A 19909-nucleotide genomic window follows, 5' to 3' on the forward strand; every position below is an offset into this window, starting at 1 on the left:
CCGCAATGCTAAAACACAAAAAATCTAAACATAAACTACACCGTTTCATCTATTTCTAAAATCCCAAACCAAAACTGAAAACCCACGAAGGAAGCAACTCCCTCCCAGCTCGCAGGGCAGAGACCCATCGTGAATCTACAACGGCGGCCACAACGGCGACAGCCACAGTGAGACTCTTTTTCTTCTCTCCAGCTCTATTTCTCTCTTTTTTAGATTTCACTTATTCTTGTCATTGTTGGATTTGGATTTGTTGGGGATTCATAGCTGTGGTTTGCTTTCTCTTTCTTTGACAAATTTTTGGGGTTTCTATGTTCATTGTTGTAGTTTTTTCTGTCATTCTGTGCATCCAGAAACAAAAACTCAAACAAAAAAAAATTGAACAAAAGCCTCAACAAACCCAAACAACAAAAACCCCAGCAAACCCAATAAAAAACCCAAAATTCCAATCCAGCAATGGCAAGGAAAATCCAAAAAGAGAGGGAGAAAATGTCGATCATCTGGGTTTGTATCATGTGTATAACAAAATGGCTGCAATAATGGCTGCAAGGGAGGTGAGAATGTTAGTAATGGTAGTAGTAATGGTTGTAGCAATACCAGTAGTGGTAGTTCGGTGGTGAAGGAGATTTTTGGAGGTGTGCTGCAGAGCCAGGTGAAGTGTTTTTCTTGTGGTAATGAGTCGAATAAGGTGGACGAGATAATGGACATTAGTCTTGATGTTTTGCTTAGTAATTCGCTTAGAGACGCGTTTCAAAAGTTCTTTCAATTCGAAGTTTTGGATGGAAACAATAAGTACAAGTGTGATAAGTAAGTTCTTGTTGTTATTTTGTTGAATTCCTTATTATTCAAGTGGTTCTTGTTGTGTCTTTAATTGAGGAAATCATGGTTGTTTTAGTTGTAAGAAATTGGTGGTGGCAAGGAAGCAAATGTCAATACATCAAGCGCCCGATGTCCTTGTAATCCAGCTCAAGGTGTTATTATTTTGTAATTGTTGTTTAAGCTTGTAGTTTTTCTGTCATTACCATAGAGAATTTTTGGCCTTACCCGTCGCCGCCGCTGCCGCCGCCTTGGAGCTAACTTGGAGCCTTCGATGAACTTACGTCTGCTTCCTTCGTGGGTTTTCAGTTTCGGTTTGGGATTGGGATTTTAGAAATAGATGAAACAGTGTAGTTTATGTTTAGATTTTTTGTGTTTTAGCATTGTGGAAAACGCCACCGTTTTTACTGTGACAGGTAAGCTTTTATTATTAGTTGAAACTGTGACGTTTTGGGGTTTATTTGGCAAAAAAAAAAAAAAAAAAAACACATCAGCAATATGACATGGCAGTTAACAGTAGAAACTAACGGGGGGTGATTTGCTAACGGAACAAAACGTTGGGGTGTAAAATTAAAGTTCCAAAACGTTGGGGTGTAAAATCCAATCACTCCCAAACGTTAGGGGTGTACTTTGCAATTTACCCTAATTTTTATTTTTAGAAAAAAATTTCTTGAGAATTGAAAAAGTATTGACAACTTTTTCAATTTCTGAAAAAATGTTTCCAAAAACTGGGACATTTATGCTGTTTATGCCAGTGTGGAATCACAAGTGCTATTTTTATTAACCAAATTCTATTATTTGTTGGATCAAACATTTAAAAGGTTTCAAGTTTTTTCCTACTCTAGGTGATTAAGGGCTTGTTTGGTTAGTTTTTTTCATCACTTAGTTTTCGTCACTCATCACTTATCACTTAAAATACCCCAACTCTCACACCCCACCTGTTTGGCATTATCACTCAACTTGTCATCACTCAAAATTTTCAACTATTTGTAGGCACCATACCTGTAACTTGATATAGCTTTTTTTTTTTTTCTTTTTTTTTCCTCAACCCCCAATACCCAAACAAACCGAACCCGGAAAAAAAAAAAGAGAAAAAGAAACCCAAACTCACAGAACCTCATGAAAAAAAAAGAAGCAAGCCAGAAACCAGAACCTAGTGAAAGAAGAAGAAGAAGAAGCCACCTAGTGTGAAAGGAAAAAGAAGGTGAAAGGAAAAAGAAGATGAAGAAACCAGACTTATCAAACCTAGTGAAAAAAAAAAAAAGTTTGCGGCTAACTCTAACCATGGGACCCAATATATAGTTTTAATTACAGAAATGCTATTGAAAACAGAGTTATGGAAACTGAAAATACCTAAAATGTGTCTTCAGCTGTTGGGAAAAATTCTATATTACTGTGAATAAATTTTAGCAAGCACAGAGGAAGCACAACCACACAAAAACACAAAGATTTACATGGAAACCCTTTCTCCTTGAAGGGAAAAATCACGGGACAAATTCCGAATAATTTCACTATATAAAATAGAGATTACAACACTTAGAGATACAACTTGAGTAAAAAAAAAAACCTCTCTTTTTCTTTTCACTCACTGCTCTCTTCCTCACTGTGTATTTTCTCTTACTCTCTCTATTTTTCTCTTCTCTCTTGCTTGCTCTCACTCACGCAGTTCTTCAAGACTGCACTAGTCCTCACCACACTCTTGGGACTTCACTTCTTTTTCCCCTCTCTGCACTGGCCGAATGGCCTCTCTATTTATTTCTTCATCTTTTCCTTCTTTTCTTCCTTTCACACTCTTCACATCAAGTCACAATAAGTGCAAGCCACTTACTTTGACTTTGCTTCAACCAAAATCTCTTTCTTTAGCTCTCATTGGCCGAATGGCCTTGCTTGTTTCTTTCCTTTTTCCTTTTAGCTCTGCCATAGCAGAATGACTCTTGCTTTTGCTTCTTTCTTTTCTTTCTTCCTTTAGCATGTTGGACACACCTAAGCCAACCACTCCAATTACTCATGGTGACTTTTGTACATAATGAAGAAAAGATAAGAAACATTAAAGACAAGCTCATTAAGCTCTTGACAAAAACATGTGGGCTGAACACGTGGTGCAGTGCACCCAACAATCTCCCCCTCCAACCCACTATGGAGGAGATCTTCGATCCAACTCTTCAGTTAGAATTCATTCCGGCTAAGTCAACACCAGACTCAACCTTCTTCGTTATCTTCACTAACACTGAGAAAATTTCATCAAAATTAATTCCTTTCATTCTCAAATAATTTATTTCACTTTGGATATCCTTAATCCAATTTCTTGGCTCCCCCTGCTCAAGACCTTCACAATCTTTCACTTCATCATTCTTCCTAGCATCATGATATTTTTCATCAAATATCACTTTCTCATTTAAATCACTTTCAGGTAGAGATAATTTTACTCTCTTGGTTGCAACACCATTACTATCAACTCTCAACTGTTGAGTTTTCTCAAAAACTTTGGTTGCATTGGACTTTTTCTTACAAGTCCTCACATGAGTCCTGTACATACCGCAACAAGCACGTCCTCTTGCAATAACCAATAATCCTTTAGAAAGTTTCCATCTTTCATTGCCAAGATGGTTACTATAACCCGCTCGATCCAAAGCCAAAGTAGACAACACATTCATCCTTAAATCTGGAACATGCCGCACATCCTTCAATATCAACATGCAACCAACATTTGTCTTGATGCATACATCACCAATTCCCACAATTTTTGAATAACTGGAGTTACCCATCTTCACAACACCAAAGTCGCCTGCTTTGTATGTGGTGAACAACCTTTTTGTAGGGATAACATGGTGGGAAGCTGCTGAATCAACAACTCACTCAACATCATTCTTAGCAACATGCTTACATTTTTGCTCTTCAAGAGAGAGCATCAAAACATCCTCATGAAACACAACTGCTGCAGTATTCTTCTCATCATCATTCTTTTCATCTTTCTCTTCAGTTTGTTATTTATTCCAATGCCAGCAATTTCTTTTTATGTGACCCTTTTTCCCACAATGGAAACATTCTCTCATCTCTTTAAACTGAGATCTACCTTTTGATTGTGACCTGTCATTAGATTTGGCCCGATCATCAAGCCCTTTACTTCTATTTCTGCCCCTGTTCTCCATAACAAGAGCTTGATCTTGTGCATTGTTTTTACTAGCATCTTTTCTGCGAACCTCCTCACTTAGAATCAAATCTCGAATATCATCATATTTGAGTTTGCTTTTTCCTGCAGAATTGCTCACTGCCATTCTCATGGCCTCCCAACTGTTTGGCAAAGAAGCCAAAACAATTAATGCACGGATCTCATCATCAAAATCAATCTCCACAGAAGACAATTGATTTGTGATGGTGTTAAACTCATTCAGGTGTTGAGCCACAGGAGTACCTTCCATAGTTTTAAAAACCGGACCGGACCGACCGGTTCGACCGGTTCAACCGGGAACCGGAGAGTAATCCGGTCCGGTTATGTTTAAAAACCGAAAATGGAAGAAAAACCGGATTTAACCGGTAACCGTTGGTTCAACCGGAAAAATCGGAAACCGGAAAGGTTAAACCGGTTTTACAAAATTGATGAAAGAGATTTGAAATGGAGCTTTATTTTGCAGAAAAATCTTTTTTTTTTTTCTCAGATCTGTCGGTATAAGTGTGTAAGGACAGATTTTTTGCTCAAAAAATCTTCTTTTTTCTCAGATCTGCTAGGCTTGAGAGAGTGAGAAAATTACTGAATGCTCATGCTTGGTGTTGAAACCAGCCTTTTGGACTGGTATGAGGTACCCACGGCTCTTCGGTGAGACAGTGAATGAGAGGATTTTGTCTAACTTACAGAGAGAGAGGGGGACGGATGGAGGTACTGCCTGGAGGACAAAAGAGTGAAAGACAAAACACAAAACACTGAGAAGTGAGAACCGAAAAAATAAGACTTTTGAATCTTTTGATGGTAAACCGTGTGGGGTTGTAGATTTATGAGGGAAAAAAAAAAAAAAAAAAAAAAGATTCTTAAAGAAAGGTAAACGTGTGTGGCTGGGAGTGAGATGGTGGGTGGAAAGGAGATAGATATGTCAGTGAGTTGTCTAATCACTTGACTTTGGGAGATTTTTTTATTTTTTATTATTTTGAATAGATGAATAGGTAAAGTTAAACTATTATTTATAAAAATAAATATATGAAACCTTACTGATAGATTATTCTTTTTTCTTTTTTTGTCAATAATTATTAACCAGAAAAAAATAGGTAGTATGCAAAAAAAGAAAAAAAATTTCTATATTTTATATTTTCTTAAAATAAGTTATTAAAATTCAAAATTCATATAAAAATTATTTAAATATTTAAATTATATTAATTATGACATCATCGGTTTGACCATCGGTCCGACCCCGGTCGGACCATAAAACCGATAATCAGTCTCTTTTCCGGTTCTTTGTCCGTTCCGATTTTTAAAACCATGGTACCTTCCACCATCTTCAGATTAAACAACTTCTTCATCAGATGCACCTTATTGTTAGCCGAAGGCTTTTCATACATACTAGACAAAGCCTTCATAAGATCCACTGTGGTCTTTTTCTTCATAACGTTGTATGCAACTGATCTTGTTAGAGTTAATCGTATAACTCCTAGCACCTGTTTATCAAGAAGACTCCATTCTTCTTCTTCCATACTATCTGGTTTCCTTCCAGAAAGAGGAAGGTGTAATTTCTTCCCATACAAATAATCTTCGATTTGCATCTTCCAATAACCAAAGTCTGTGCCGTCAAACTTCTCGATTCTTGACGTCTTTCCTTCTTCTCCGGCCATTGCTCCCAATCGAACCTACGCTTTGATACCACTTGTTGGGAAAAATTCTATATTACTGTGAATAAATTTTAGCAAGCACAGTGGAAGCACAACCACACAAAAACATAAAGATTTACGTGGAAACCCTTTCTCCTTGAAGGGAAAAATCACGGGACAAACTCCGAATAATTTCACTATATAAAATAGAGATTACAACACTTAGAGATACAACTTGAGGTAAAAAAAAACTCTTTTTTTTTTTTTTTTTCACTCACTGCTCTCTTCCTCACTGTGTATTTTCTCTTACTCTCTTTATTTTTCTCTACTCTCTCTATTTTTCTCCTCTCTTGCTTGCTCTCACTCACGCAGTTCTTCAAGACTGCACTAGTCCTCACCACACTCTTGGGACTTCACTTCTTTTTCCCCTCTCTGCACTGGCCGAATGGCCTCTCTATTTATTTCATCATCTTTTCCTTCTTTTCTTCCTTTCACACTATTCACATCAAGTCACAATAAGTGCAAGCCACTTACTTTGACTTTGCTTCAACCAAAATCTCTTTCTTTAGCTCTCATTGGCCGAATGGCCTTGCTTGTTTCTTTCCTTTTTCCTTTCAGCTCTGCCATAGCAGAATGACTCTTGCTTTTGCTTCTTTCTTTTCTTTCTTCCTTCACCATGTTGGACACGCCTAAGCCAACCACTCCAATTACTAATGGTGACTTTTGTACATAATGAAGAAAAGATAAAGAAACATTAAAGACAAGCTCATTAAATGAGCTCTTGACAAAAACATGTGGGCTGGACACATGGTGCAGTGCACCCAACATTAGTTTCCATAACTCATCATTCAAAAATTAGAGAATTTAGTAATGGAAACAATCATCCAAAATCAAGCCAAACAAACATCCATTTATGAGACCCATTTGTTTTGGATGATAGAAATAGAAAACTGAGTGATATCACTCAAAACTTATCCCATCCAAACAAGCTCTAAGGATTTTGTATCTATATTGTGATATCGGATATGCTTAATATATATATATATATATATATATATATATATATATGAAGCAGGACAAAAGAGGGTTGCATTTAAATATCTCACAGAGAAGGTATATCCACTTTCTAGTTTTGAACTGAGTACATTTCTGAAGTCTGCACAATCATCTAGAACTGATTGGTTTTAATTGTCTAAGGGCTTAAGTAAAGTTTGTATACATAGATGTAAATACACACAAACACAACGGGATTTTGGTTGTGAATTCAGCTCTTTGAGCGTTCTTTAATTGAAATGGCAAAAGGAAAAAAAATTTAAAAAAATCCTTGGGAGATTACAATGTAACATACATAAAGACATATTTTTGCTTTAAAATATCAGTTTATTATTCATTTAAAAAATTTATCTGCAGTAAGAGAGCTTTATATGCTAATAATTTTCTGCTTTCCAGTAGGTAGATATTTTTTTGCTAGTATATGAAAGTAGAAATGGTTAAGCAAACTTATGGATTTTCTGTCTTTTTTTTTTTTTTTTTTTCAATTTCTGTTGTCTCTATTGTGTTTTGATCTACGATATCTATCTCTTTATGTTCCTTTCTAAATGTGGTATAGGAGCACAACAATTATGATTGCATAAATTAAGACATTTTGGCTTCCTCTCAACATGAGTGACTATATTTTACCATTCCACAAGAGCTTTCGTTATCCTCTTTTTGGTTCCCATTTCCATTTAGCAGTGAATTTCTTTCAATATTTCATATGTCTTCAAGTATCAATGATTGAGATTAATAATCTAGCTATCCAGAAGCCATACAGCACCCAACATTTAGAAGTAGGAAAAATAGAGGAAAAAATAAGAAAAGCAAAAGATTTTCAATGATGAGGCCCCTGATGCCTATCTAATTGAATTATAGAAGAATTATCCGATGGAAAGAGGACACTCCTAGCAATGGAATAGATGGTATGTGACTTCTGCACATGATGCAAAATTGAGTAGAAGGGCTGTGCGCTCTCTCACTCATAAAGATGTGTGACCTGTAGTTCATTAATCAAGAACTGTGAAAAGACTCCCGAGTCCTGACCTGTAGTGCCCTTCTACAAGCATTATTTCTTATAGTTCATGACCAGTTGGATTGAACTTTGAAATTAACTTTCAAGGTATTCATAGGAATTTTCCGCTCCAAAAGTAATCCAAACAATCTCCCATACCCTCCCATAAGAAAAGAAGACAGATATCTTGAGTTGTCGATTTCATACACAAACCCTTGTGATGGTTTTATGTTGCTGGCTATATGTGAATCATTCGTATGAACAAGTTGAATTTTCATGAGACATATACATGAGAATCTTTGGATATTGGAGGTCTTAGTCAGGATAGGTAGGAACCGACTCTAATTGTGTTATTTAAAGGTTTGTTAGTATTTTATTTTATTTTATTTTTAATTGTCAAGCTTTGTTAGCATTTAGGATAGGCTTAAACTCAGCTTTCAAGGAATGGAAGGATGGAGGGAATGGTCCCTTAGCTGATACTTATCTGATGTGTCTTGTGTATGCGTATGCATTTTTTATTTAATTAATGGATTCTGGTATTAGCCTCTGCATTGAGAAACAAAATATTTTTTGTTGCTTGACTAGATAATTGAGGATGCATGACATAATTTAGAACTGTGTTTATTTTGGATTTTTCTAATTGCCTACTTTGTTAGATCCACATTTTGATCGTCTTAGCCATATACAAACAAGCAAAATGTTGGTTAACCATTTTCCCCTTGTGGCCTTATCCTGTTTTCATCTACTGGATGGTTGACACTATAAGTATATATGTTGGAATTTTACTAGCTGCCTCTACATTGTTTTCATCTACTGGATGGTTGACACTATAAATCCCTGTGCTAGATATTGGGAAAAGCATGACATTATGTGAAAGTATATATGTTGGAATTTTACTAGCTGCCCCTACATTGTAAATCCATTGGTTGATAGTAATAGCAATATTTAAAAATGCTTGCCAATTAAGCTGCACAGACAAATGCCATCAAAAGTGTTGAATCAATAGTTTTTGAGTTGTGAAATTGCGGAATATTATCTTTTTCAAAGTACCACGTCTCCATTTGGTTAGAATGATCCTTCCTGTGAAATTGTATATTTGACTGGAAGTACATGAATTTGTCCATGACCAATAAATTGTTTCAGCATCTAACAGCCGAGACGTGTTTTTCCTAATGAGATTGAAATTGGTTTTTTGTGACCTCTGTCTAGGCAACTGACAGGGAGGAGGCAACAACTGGCTGCATAAACTCTGAAGGGGATTTATTCAAAAGTGCAACTCAAGCGCGGCTAATGACCAAGGATACTGCACACAAAATGTTTACTGGTTGACATAGACACTTGACAGGTCTCAGAATTCGTTGTGCCCCATTTCTTTGGTTAGTGTACATCAGATCTTGCTGATAGGTAAGATTGTTATCTAATTTGATGTGTTCGTTTCACTGTCAATATATATAATTATTACAGTATAAAAGTTTTCTTGGTCCTGTTTTTCACTTTTCTTCTGCTGCATTCTTTGAATCTTACTTTAAGAAGCAACAAAAATAGTTTTAAATTAGCAGCAGGCCAACTTGGGAAGAAGTTAAAAAGAAAACTATTTGTTGAAAATAGCATCAAAAGATTGGAAAATCCGCATGCAATTAATGTGTTGATTATGACCCGTCATTATAAATGATATAGGTTTGAGTGTCAAGAGGTAGGTCAATAATCTTGGAAATTTTTAAAGGCTCTAAATGATTCAAATATATATGCATGGAAACTTTGAAAATGATAATATATATGCTTATATCTAGAAAGTGATAGTGCATATTGACGTGACCATTTCCATACAAACCAATTATAACTAGAATCTTCTTTCGAGCCCATATAAGTAGCGGTTGTTATTTGACTCACCATTTTGTGAAGGAGAATTGTTGCTCATTCATTTCAAGGTCAAAAACTTTTTTCAAACCATGACGCACCCTTTCGAAACTCGAGACCACAACTCAAATGCCTATTATCCTCAACGTTCATATGTAAGTATAAACGGGGAAAAAAACCATGTAAGTGAAATTGTCCTAAAAAAAAGAAAAAAAAAAAGGTCAATAGGCAAGTATTCCATTATAATAATAATAATAATAATAATAATAATTATTATTCTATGCATTGTACAAACATAATAAGTTAATATAAAAAAATAAACCTAATCAAAATGATGGTAACAATAATATTAATTGATGATACTGTTGATGGATGGTGAAATTTTACCTTGATTACCTACCAACAAGGTAAAAAGTAAAAACAATCTAGAGATTTGTCAAGGATGATTCTAACAGGGGACTCTTTTGCTACAAACTAGTTTGTAATGGCTACAACTCCTACTAAAAAGTTAACACTATTACATATTTTGTAAATCTAGCTATTGGATTGTATGTTTTAACATGCATGTCAAATTTTGGGTCAATTCGTTGTTATTTACTATTTGATCCATAAGTTTTTTTTTTTTTTTTTTATGAATAATTTTGGATTATAAAAACTTGAAATTTAAATTTTAGTTGATAATATAACATTGATCTTTGATTTTTAGAAACTTTTGCAAACATAGAGAATATAAAAAGAAAATGTTTGATTTGTCAAAATTCACATTTAATAAAAAGATATTGAGTTAAGTTGTAACCAAACTTTGTCTATTGGATTGCATGTTTTTAACATGTATGTCAAATTTTGTGTCAATTCGTTGTTATTTATTATTCGATCCATAAGTTTTTTTTTTTATTTTAATGAATAATTTTGGATTATAAAAACTTGAAATTTAAAATTAATTGATAATATAACATTGATCTTTGATTTTTAGAAACTTTTGCAAACATGGAGAATATAAAAAGAAAATGTTTGATTTGTCAAAATTCACATTTAATAAAAAGATAGTGAGTTAAGTTGTAACCAAACTTTGTCTATAAAGAAATGCAATATTTGAAAAAAAGTTGTGCACACCTTTTTGGAGGTCCTTCTTCCCCTTTTAAACTTTGTTGGGGGGTGGGGGGGAGAAAATGAAAATCTCTCTACCATTGCAACACATACTTCATATTTGACTTAGGGGTTGTTATGGATACGATCCCGAAATATCAAAGGTAGGGTTCAACATTTCCAATGGGATCAGTCGCATTTCTATGTTGGGAAAGGACATACTTCAAGCTTGATTTTACACGAGGTAGCTAGGGTTGAGGACAATAACAGAACTATATTATATATATATATATATATATATATATTTGGCCTCCAAAATTTAAAATTGGTCATAAAAGCCAATAAAACACAATAAACATCTCATTCCTTGTGACTCTACACTATATGATCAAGTGTATTTGGGTGGTGTGTGTACTTATGTTTATTGATTTTGACTTTTTGTAAACTTTAGAACACTTTTATTGATTAATTAGCATTTTTTATATGCAAATGACTCAAGTTGTATGGTTGTTTGACTTTGGTTATTTGTTGTTTGGGACTTAAAGTTAGAAGCGGGGTTCTTTTTATTTCCTTGGCGATGTTAATTATTTTTTTTAGTTCAATAATATTTGACATATAATTAGATGATAAATATGATTTATATTTGATTGGTAAATCTAGCTAAAATATTAGATTTATTTCAAGAAAAAAAAAAGCAAATAATTCAAAAACAACTATCATGTGTCTTTTTTTTTTTTTTAATTGATTTGTTAAATGAATTTATTTAGAATGATGGAGAAACTATTATAAATTTTTCTAGATAAGTCATAAAAATTGATTTATCAATAGTTGAGACACAACAAATAAATAATTAAGACATTTATTTATTATATTGTTGAAATGATACTAAATACATTCATTGTCATATCAATTTGTAAATATCATATACTATGTGGGGACCGGCCCAAAATAATAGGTTGGCTGGGCCCTAGGCCCGTCCGAGAACAAAGCCCGTTCGAGGAGACATCGTGGCCCAAGCAATCCTTATTTAGGCCCACTGGGGCAAAGAGAACATGTCCGAGGAGTAATTTCTCCTCGAACACTGCAAAATCCAGACCAAAGGCACGTCCAAGCCATTACAGTCCATCTTCCAAATACGTAAAAAGGAAGGAAACTCGAGATATCTCAGCAAAGGCTACCACCACCACATTAAATGCATTACAACTACTCTCCTAGCCGCATTAATGAAGAGAAGACCCCTGAACAGTGCTACCTTGGCTACCGCAACTCACAAAGAATTGATAGGGGTGTTTGATGGGACAGGTGCTCAAGTAGGGGTTTGGATGATCAACAAGTGTAAAGCCCAGATGATATGAAAGGGCCTATATAATATGTAAAAAGTCCCCCAAGAGAGGGGACGGAGAAAAAAAAGGAGGAGAGAACACTGTAGAGAAATCTTACTGCATTAATCTGTGTCCATTAATCAAGTTTTATGCCTTATCATTTGTGAGGGACCTCTCTTTACAGTGGCATTTTTCATCCTTATTTCAGTATTCCCTTAACCCATGCAACAAACTGTTTAAATTAACTGAAACTAAGTTCTTTAACCCATACTCTACAAAAGAATTCATTGTGTGGGACTTCTTGGGCCAAGACTTGACCGACAAGGATTGAGCTACCAAAATTGTGCCCCTACATACTATATAATAAAAGTTGGGCTTAAAAGCCGTGGTTATGCCAAGTGGCTTCACCAAATTGTAGAATTTTCTTTTAGATTTTTCTTAAAAATAGATATAATTTTTCTTCTCCAATAATTTCTAAGTTGATAAAAATCATAATTTAAAAAAAAAAAACCAGCAACACAGTACACGTTTATATGATTTTAATTTCAACTATAATTTCTAAGTTGATAAAAATCATAATTTGATTAAAATCTAAATTCTATTTTATAAAAAAAAATCTTAATTAAAAAAAAAAAACTAGCAACATAGTACACGTTAAAGTTGAAAAAATAATCTTAATTAAAAAAAAAAAAAAAAACCAACAACATAGTACATTTTCTATGATTAAAAAAAAAAAAAAAACAGATATAACTACACTTAAACAGGAAATAGCAAAAAAAAAACTGTGGGGCCCAAATGATTTATGGGCCAGGCCCATCTACCCGGGGAGAATCCGAAGGCCCAAGCCGAGGAGGGCTATGGCCCAAACTCGACAAGATAGCCTTTGGATACCGCCGAGGGCAGTTCAGTCCTCGGCAGACCCAAAGTACCCCCAGAAAGAAGGGTAAAAACGGTATAGGACTGAAACTTGGAAGAAAGATCTAAAATATCCAGGGAAAGCTGCTGTTACTGCCATTTAATGCTCTGAACCTGACAGAGCCGCATTCTTTGGCTTTTACAACCCTTCCCAACGACTTTGGGTATGGACTGACGGGATAAGTATCAGCCTTGGAAAGGTTGACCCTATACGTGGATGAAGGATAGTGGACGCAGGCGAGTATAAAAGGAAAAATAAGGAACCTAGAGAGGAGGTTGGGAAAAATGGCCAAAAACCAGAGCCTCCCAGCCCACCTCCAGGAGAAAGACTCCAAGGGTGAAGGAAAACTTAAACTTGTACGAACACCGCGAAAAACCCACCGCCTGTCAATCAAGGCCTAGCCTTCCAAACCCACGCTCTACAAATGATATTGTTAGGGCCTTTTCACATGCGAACCCGACACTGTTACGGTCCGCCACGAATCGTGTCCTTACAATTGTCGCCGTCTGTGGGGAAAGGCTTGTATGTTGGTATAGGATGTGGGTCGATAGAGTTTCTTCGTTATTTCTAACCGTTGGTTATAGAGTTCTAGTATAAAGTTCTACTAGGGGCTACGTTTCTTGACTAGGGGCTTGGCTGAGGAGCTAACTCCCTTAAAGCCAAGGTCCCCCGTAAAGAGCAAACTAGGCACTTGATAGCGTTAATCATATGGATAAACTCTAGGGGCTTGGCTGAGGAGCTAACTCCCCTAAAGCCAAGATCCCACACAAAGAGAAAACTAGGTTTTGGACAGAACCAAGGCATTGCATGGTCCACGGACTCAAGCCCATGGGGAAACCAACTACCTGGATGAAGAAAACTAGGTTTTGGACAGAACCAAGGCATTGCATGGTCCACGGACTCAAGCCTATGGGGAAACCAACTACTGGATGAGGAAAACTAGGTTTTGGACAGAACCAAGGATTGCATAGTCCTCGGACTCAAGCCTATGGGAAACCAACTACCTGGATTGAGGGAAAACTAGCGTTTTGGACAGAACCAAGGTATTAGTCCTCGGACTCAGCCTATGGGAAACCAACTACCTGGATGAGGAAAAACTAGGTTTTGACAGAACCAAGACATTGCATAGTCCTCGGATCAAGCCTATGGGAAAACCAACTACTTGGATGATGGAAAACTATGGTTTTGGACAAAAACCAAGGCATTGTCATATCTCTGTGTGGGGAAACCAACTACCTGGATGAGGAAAACTAGGTTTTGGACAGAATCAGGGCATTGCATAGTCCTCGGACTCAAGCCTATGGGGAAACCAACTACTTGGATGAGGAACCAACTATTTAAAAAAAAAAAAAAAAACTATGGCACATAAACCTCGAAATCCATCCGAAGAGAACTCCGCGTTAACAGATGGGTTAATACCTTGATTACGCGGATTCCTCGGTCTACCCTCGGATCCCCAGTATCAAAGGGGTTGATGCGATACGGTGCAACATATTACCCAAAAAGCACAACCAAAGTCCCTCGCTACTCGGCTACCCTCTCGGACGAATTATTTAGAGTTTATCGATCTCGGACACCGCTCTAGCATGCATCGCGCAGCACTCAGCGGTTATCCCGGTTAGTTCCAAGAGTTTAATTTATTGAGGATTAACCTTGTTATGCTTGATAATATTTGTAAGTTTAAACTAGTAGGAATCTGTGTTAAGGCATTTTTCTGCCTGGAATATCATTAAGGGCAAGCTTATATTTAATATTCGTACATAAAGTAGTTGTTACGGAGAAGAAAGATATATATAGAGAAATAAACACATATTTTATTAAGACAAAGGAACAGTACAGTGTACAATGAAAAGCTGAAACAAAGCTTACATTGAAGCTAACTACGTAAGTAACGAAAAATACAAGAGAGTGAAGATAAAGCCGAGGAGGTAGCACAGAGGAGAAGTTGGCTACTGCCTCGAGACCTTATTCCTCTTCAATGCTTTTGCACGCCCATAACTCAGGCAGCAAAAGAACCCGACTTAAGCCTCACACCGCTGAGGGAAAGATGCAGGGAGCCGGAAGCTGAGGAGCCTTCACCAAAAATTTGCCTGCAACAAGGTAGAGGCGCTGGAGGCGGAGAATCTTTCTTCTGACACACCAAAAATTTGGCATGAACAGAACCTGCTTCGGATTTTGACTAAAAGAGGGAGAAACACCCTTTCTCCTCTGTCAAACTGGAATATTCTCTTGAATTTGTGCCTCCTTTGCCCGTGCCTCACTATCTGGAGTCTCAGGAGGACACGGCGCCTTTGTGGCAGAGAGAGCTCTTTTGCCCCAACCCTCGCTTCGAACATGATGTACTAGGAGAGAAGATTGAAGGATTTGTGTGAAAGTAAAGCGACTTTCTCTCCTATTTATTTAAGAGATAAGGTGGAGGCATTATACTCACGCGGCGTTCCAAGGAACGCTACAAACAAAATGTCTTTGGCTCGATTTCCAACGTTGTCTGCAACCCTGAGGCTAAAGGAGTCTCGAGAAGGCGCACCTCGAACACTGGGACGCCAAAAAGTACCGCGTGATCAAAGACTACGGAAATACCTCTTAATTTGCGGGCCCAGTAAATTCGCGGCCCAGGCCCGTTCAGCATAGAAGCTCAGGGACAGAACCAAGGCCTTGCATGGTCCTCGGACTCAAGCCTATGGGAAAACTAAGTACATAAAAAATTACAAGTTTTGGACAGAACCAAGGCCTTGCATGGTCCTCGGACCCAAGCCTATGGGGAAACCAAGTACAAAAAATTATAATTATTACAAGTTTTGGACAGAACCAAGGCCTTGTATGGTCCTCGGACCCAAGCCAATGGGGAAACCAAATACTTGGATAAGAAAAGGTTTGAATTCCGTAAGATGGGTTACTTGATAAAAATGTCAGGTCACTTCATCCACGGCTTAAACACCATAAAAAGTTAAGGTCAATAAAGGTGTAAGGAAGGTGGTGGAACGCCCCAGCATTTAGTCGTATAAGAAGGTTGTTCATTTGGTGGGTGATATATCTTCAAATGGTTATTCCTCACACGGCATCAAACCTTCGTTTTTCTCCTCGGCTAGCAGGGGGTAAGTGTTACTTTTCACTGGTCGGCCTTATTGTGCCAAGCATTTCTATTAAAGTTATGGCGACATCTTTTTATTATCAAGTATTTTGGTCTTAGTCGTCATTGGTTTAGATGCTACATTATTGTGCCGAGCAGCGTTTGTAAATTAAAAAAAAAAAAAGGCATAGAGACAAAACATGCGAAATAAAATAACGACAATTTTTATTAATACGAAAAATTATTACAACGTACAAAGAGGGGCTCAAACGAGCCTATACAAAATGTGAACTGCCTAAGCAACAATTACATCCGTAGTACAGATAAGTAAATTGTCAGGCGTCTTTTAAACTCGTCTTCAAAGTCTCTACAATCTCTGCCTCAATACTGCTCATATTACGATAAGAACCTTCTTTGGAAAAAATGAAGGAGAAGGAAATAGTAAGGAAGAAATCAATGAAGAAGATGGAGGACATGAGTAAAGAAGGAGGAGAAGAAGAGAGAAGAGATGAAAAGAAAGAAAAAGGAGCAAAAGAGGGAGAAGTGAAAGCACCAGGATGGATCTGGTGCTGGGAAGACTAAGAAAGGGAGACGGAGGATAGCACCAGTGAAGGAAGAGAGGAAGAAGTAGAGACACTTAGTCCCTGCCTCGATCCTGACTCCCAACACACTGGAGCCATACTAGGTATGCTCATAGGAGAGCGGTTGGTACTGATGATGGGTGTTCTCGACTCAGTCACGCCGAAAGTTTGACGTGACAAGTCCCTGCTTCGGATTTTGACTGAAAGAAGGGTGAGGTTGATTTTGAGTCTTCGCCACCCCTGTCCCGATCGAGCCATAATGAGCTTTATTGGAACATGGCGTTTATGGGAGGGGTTTGGCTCCTGCATCACTCGTTGTTATGGTAAAGTGTATCACGATTTAGTTTATAAACCAGTGGGTAAAATGAACCCTAGGGGAGGCCAAGTATTTCAAATCTCAGAAGGATGAAAATGGATTCTTTACAAAAACAATAACCTCCTCCCTTCCGTTTCTCCACCCCATCAAAACAAACCGCCGAATTAAAGTAGTCTCGTAAATAGTGGTCATAAAAAGCGCATTTTGGATACCCAAACGATAAGAACGCATCAAGCGCGAAATCAAAAAACTGTCTCATAGACCGGTGCATTTCTTGGACAGATGAAGAGCCGCCAGCATTATTAATAGGCCAAATTGATTGGGCCGTAGGAAGAGGTTCGGCATCACCAAAACCCCCCTTTCCAACCAAGAGGTTGGACAGCCGAGTTTTGAGGGGCTATTGTGGGGCCCAAATGATTTATGGGCCAGGCCCATCTATTCGGGGAGAATCCGAAGGTCCAAGCCGAGGAGGGCTATGGCCCAAACTCGACAAGATAGCCTTTGGATACCGCCGAGGGCAGTTCAGTCCTCGGCAGACCCAAAGTACCCCCAGAAAGAAGGGTAAAAACGGTATAGGACTGAAACTTGGAAGAAAGATCTAAAATATCCAGGGAAAGCTGCTGTTACTGCCATTTAATGCTCTGAACTGACAGAGCCGCATTCTTTGGCTTTTACAACCCTTCCCAACGACTTTGGGTATGGACTGACGGGACAAGTATCAGCCTTGGAAAGGTTGACCCTATACGTGGATGAAGGATAGTGGACGCAGGCGAGTATAAAAGGAAAAATAAGGAACCTAGAGAGGAGGTTGGGAAAAATGGCCAAAAACCAGAGCCTCCCAGCCCACCTCCAGGAGAAAGACTCCAGGGGTGAAGGAAAACTTAAACTTGTACGAACACCACGAAAAACCCACCGCCTGTCGATCAAGCCTAACCTTCCAAACCCACGCTCTACAAATGATATTGTTAGGCCTTTTCACGTGCGAACCCAGACACTGTTACGGTCCGCCACGAATCGTGTCCTACAAAAAACATATAATAATAATACTACACGTAAAAAAGAACCATATTTTTTTATAAAAATCAAAGAACCAACAACATAGTACACATTTATATGATTTTAACTTCTCCTATAATTTCTAAGTTGATAAAAATCATAATTTGATTACAATCCAAATTCTATCATAATTTGATTACAATCCAAATTCTATCTTAATTTGATTACAATCCAAATTCTTCATCTAATCCTTTATAAAAAAAATTCTTAATTAAAAAAAAAGGTAAAATCTAAGTTGATAAAAATCATAATTTAATTACAATCAAAATTTTATCTTTATTTGATTTCAATCTAAATTCTTTATCTAATCCTTTATAAAAATAAAAATAAAAATTTATATAAAAAAAACCTGCAACATAGCACACGTTTGAGTTGAAAAAAAAAATCTTAACAAAAAAAAAAAAAACAGCAACAACAACATAGAGCACGTTTTTATGATTAAAAAAAAAATCGATATAGCTACACTTAAAAAGAAAACAGCCAATAAAAAAAAACATATAATAATACACGTAAAAATAAAATAGCTCTACCAATTAAGTTTGAATCCAAGAGAAACTGAGTTGAACGAAAACTCTTGAATCCAAGAGAAATTGAGTTGAACTAAAACTCTACTAAATCTACTCCACTCTACTATTTAAGAATGCTAAAATCAATACATAAAAAAACCAAAATTAATTAAGTGAAGAACTACTAAATGAAGGATTTGGCTTCTTCAATGAGAATAGCTATCTTCTTTTTACTTTTTACTTTTTGCATTTTTCTATTAATGTAGTTCAATTATTGCTTAAGTTCTATGCTTTTTTAAAAATATTTTACATAATGTAATTCATCTTAATTATTGATGAATTTTTTTGATTTAGTGTTCTTAATTGATTGTGTAGATTATTTCCTCACTTATAGCAATATCAAGATGGCTAGATACAAATGACAACATCAAAATAGTTAGACACGGGTAATTTATATGTAAACTTTTACACATTTACATTGCAATACAATTTTTCATTTTTCTTTATGTACTTTCATTTATCTATTTTTTAAATTATTTTGATTGTGATACTCAAGAAGGTCTAGATACTTATATTTTTTTTGTAATTTATAGAATATTTGTTTCAGTCAAAATATTATCACTGAATCTATTTGGGATGGAGCTCATCTACAATATGAAAATATGAGATTTACGTGAGAAGAGCTATCTTCATTTTTTTTTTAGTTTCTATTTTTCTATTAAAGTAGTTCAATTATTGCTTAAATTATATGATTTAAAAAAAAAAATAGATAATGCAATTTATCTTAATTATTGATACTTTTTTTATTTGGTGTTCTTAATTGATTATACAGATTATCTCCTCCCTTATGGAAACATTAAAGTGGTTATGATTGGTAATTTATAGATAAAATTTTACATTTATATTGTAGTCTAAATACTTACTGTATGGGCACAATGTTAGTGGCCCAAGCCTTATCAATCTAGTCTTGGCCCAAAAAGTCCCACACAATGAATTTTTGTAGAGTATGGGTTAAAGAACTTGATTTCAGTTAGTTTAAACAGTTTGTTGAATGGGTTAAGGGAATACAGAAATAAGAATGAAAATGCCACCGTGAAGAGAGGTCCCTCACAGATGATAAGGCTAAAAACTTGATTAATGGACACAGATCAATGCAGTAAGACTTCCCTACTGTATTTTCTCCTCCTATTTCTCCGTCCCCTCTCTTGGGGGACTTTTACATGTTATATAGGTCCTCTCCAATCATCTGGATTTTACACATGTTGATCATCCAAACCCCTACTTGAGCACCTGTCCCATCAGACACCCCTATCAATTCTTTGTGAGTTGCGGTAGTCAAGGTAGCACTGTTCAGGGGTTTTCTCTTCATTAATGCAGCTAGGAAAGTAGTTGTAATGCATTTAATGTGGTGATGGCAGCCTTTGCTGAGATATTTAGTATTTGGAAGATGGACTATAGTGGTTTGGATGCACCTTTGATCCGGATTTTACGGTATCCAAGGAGAAATTACTCCTCAGAAATGTTTTCTTTGCCCCAGTGGACCTG

This window comes from Quercus lobata, chromosome 7, assembly GCF_001633185.2.
Source record: "Quercus lobata isolate SW786 chromosome 7, ValleyOak3.0 Primary Assembly, whole genome shotgun sequence".
In the NCBI taxonomy this organism is placed as follows: domain Eukaryota; kingdom Viridiplantae; phylum Streptophyta; class Magnoliopsida; order Fagales; family Fagaceae; genus Quercus; species Quercus lobata.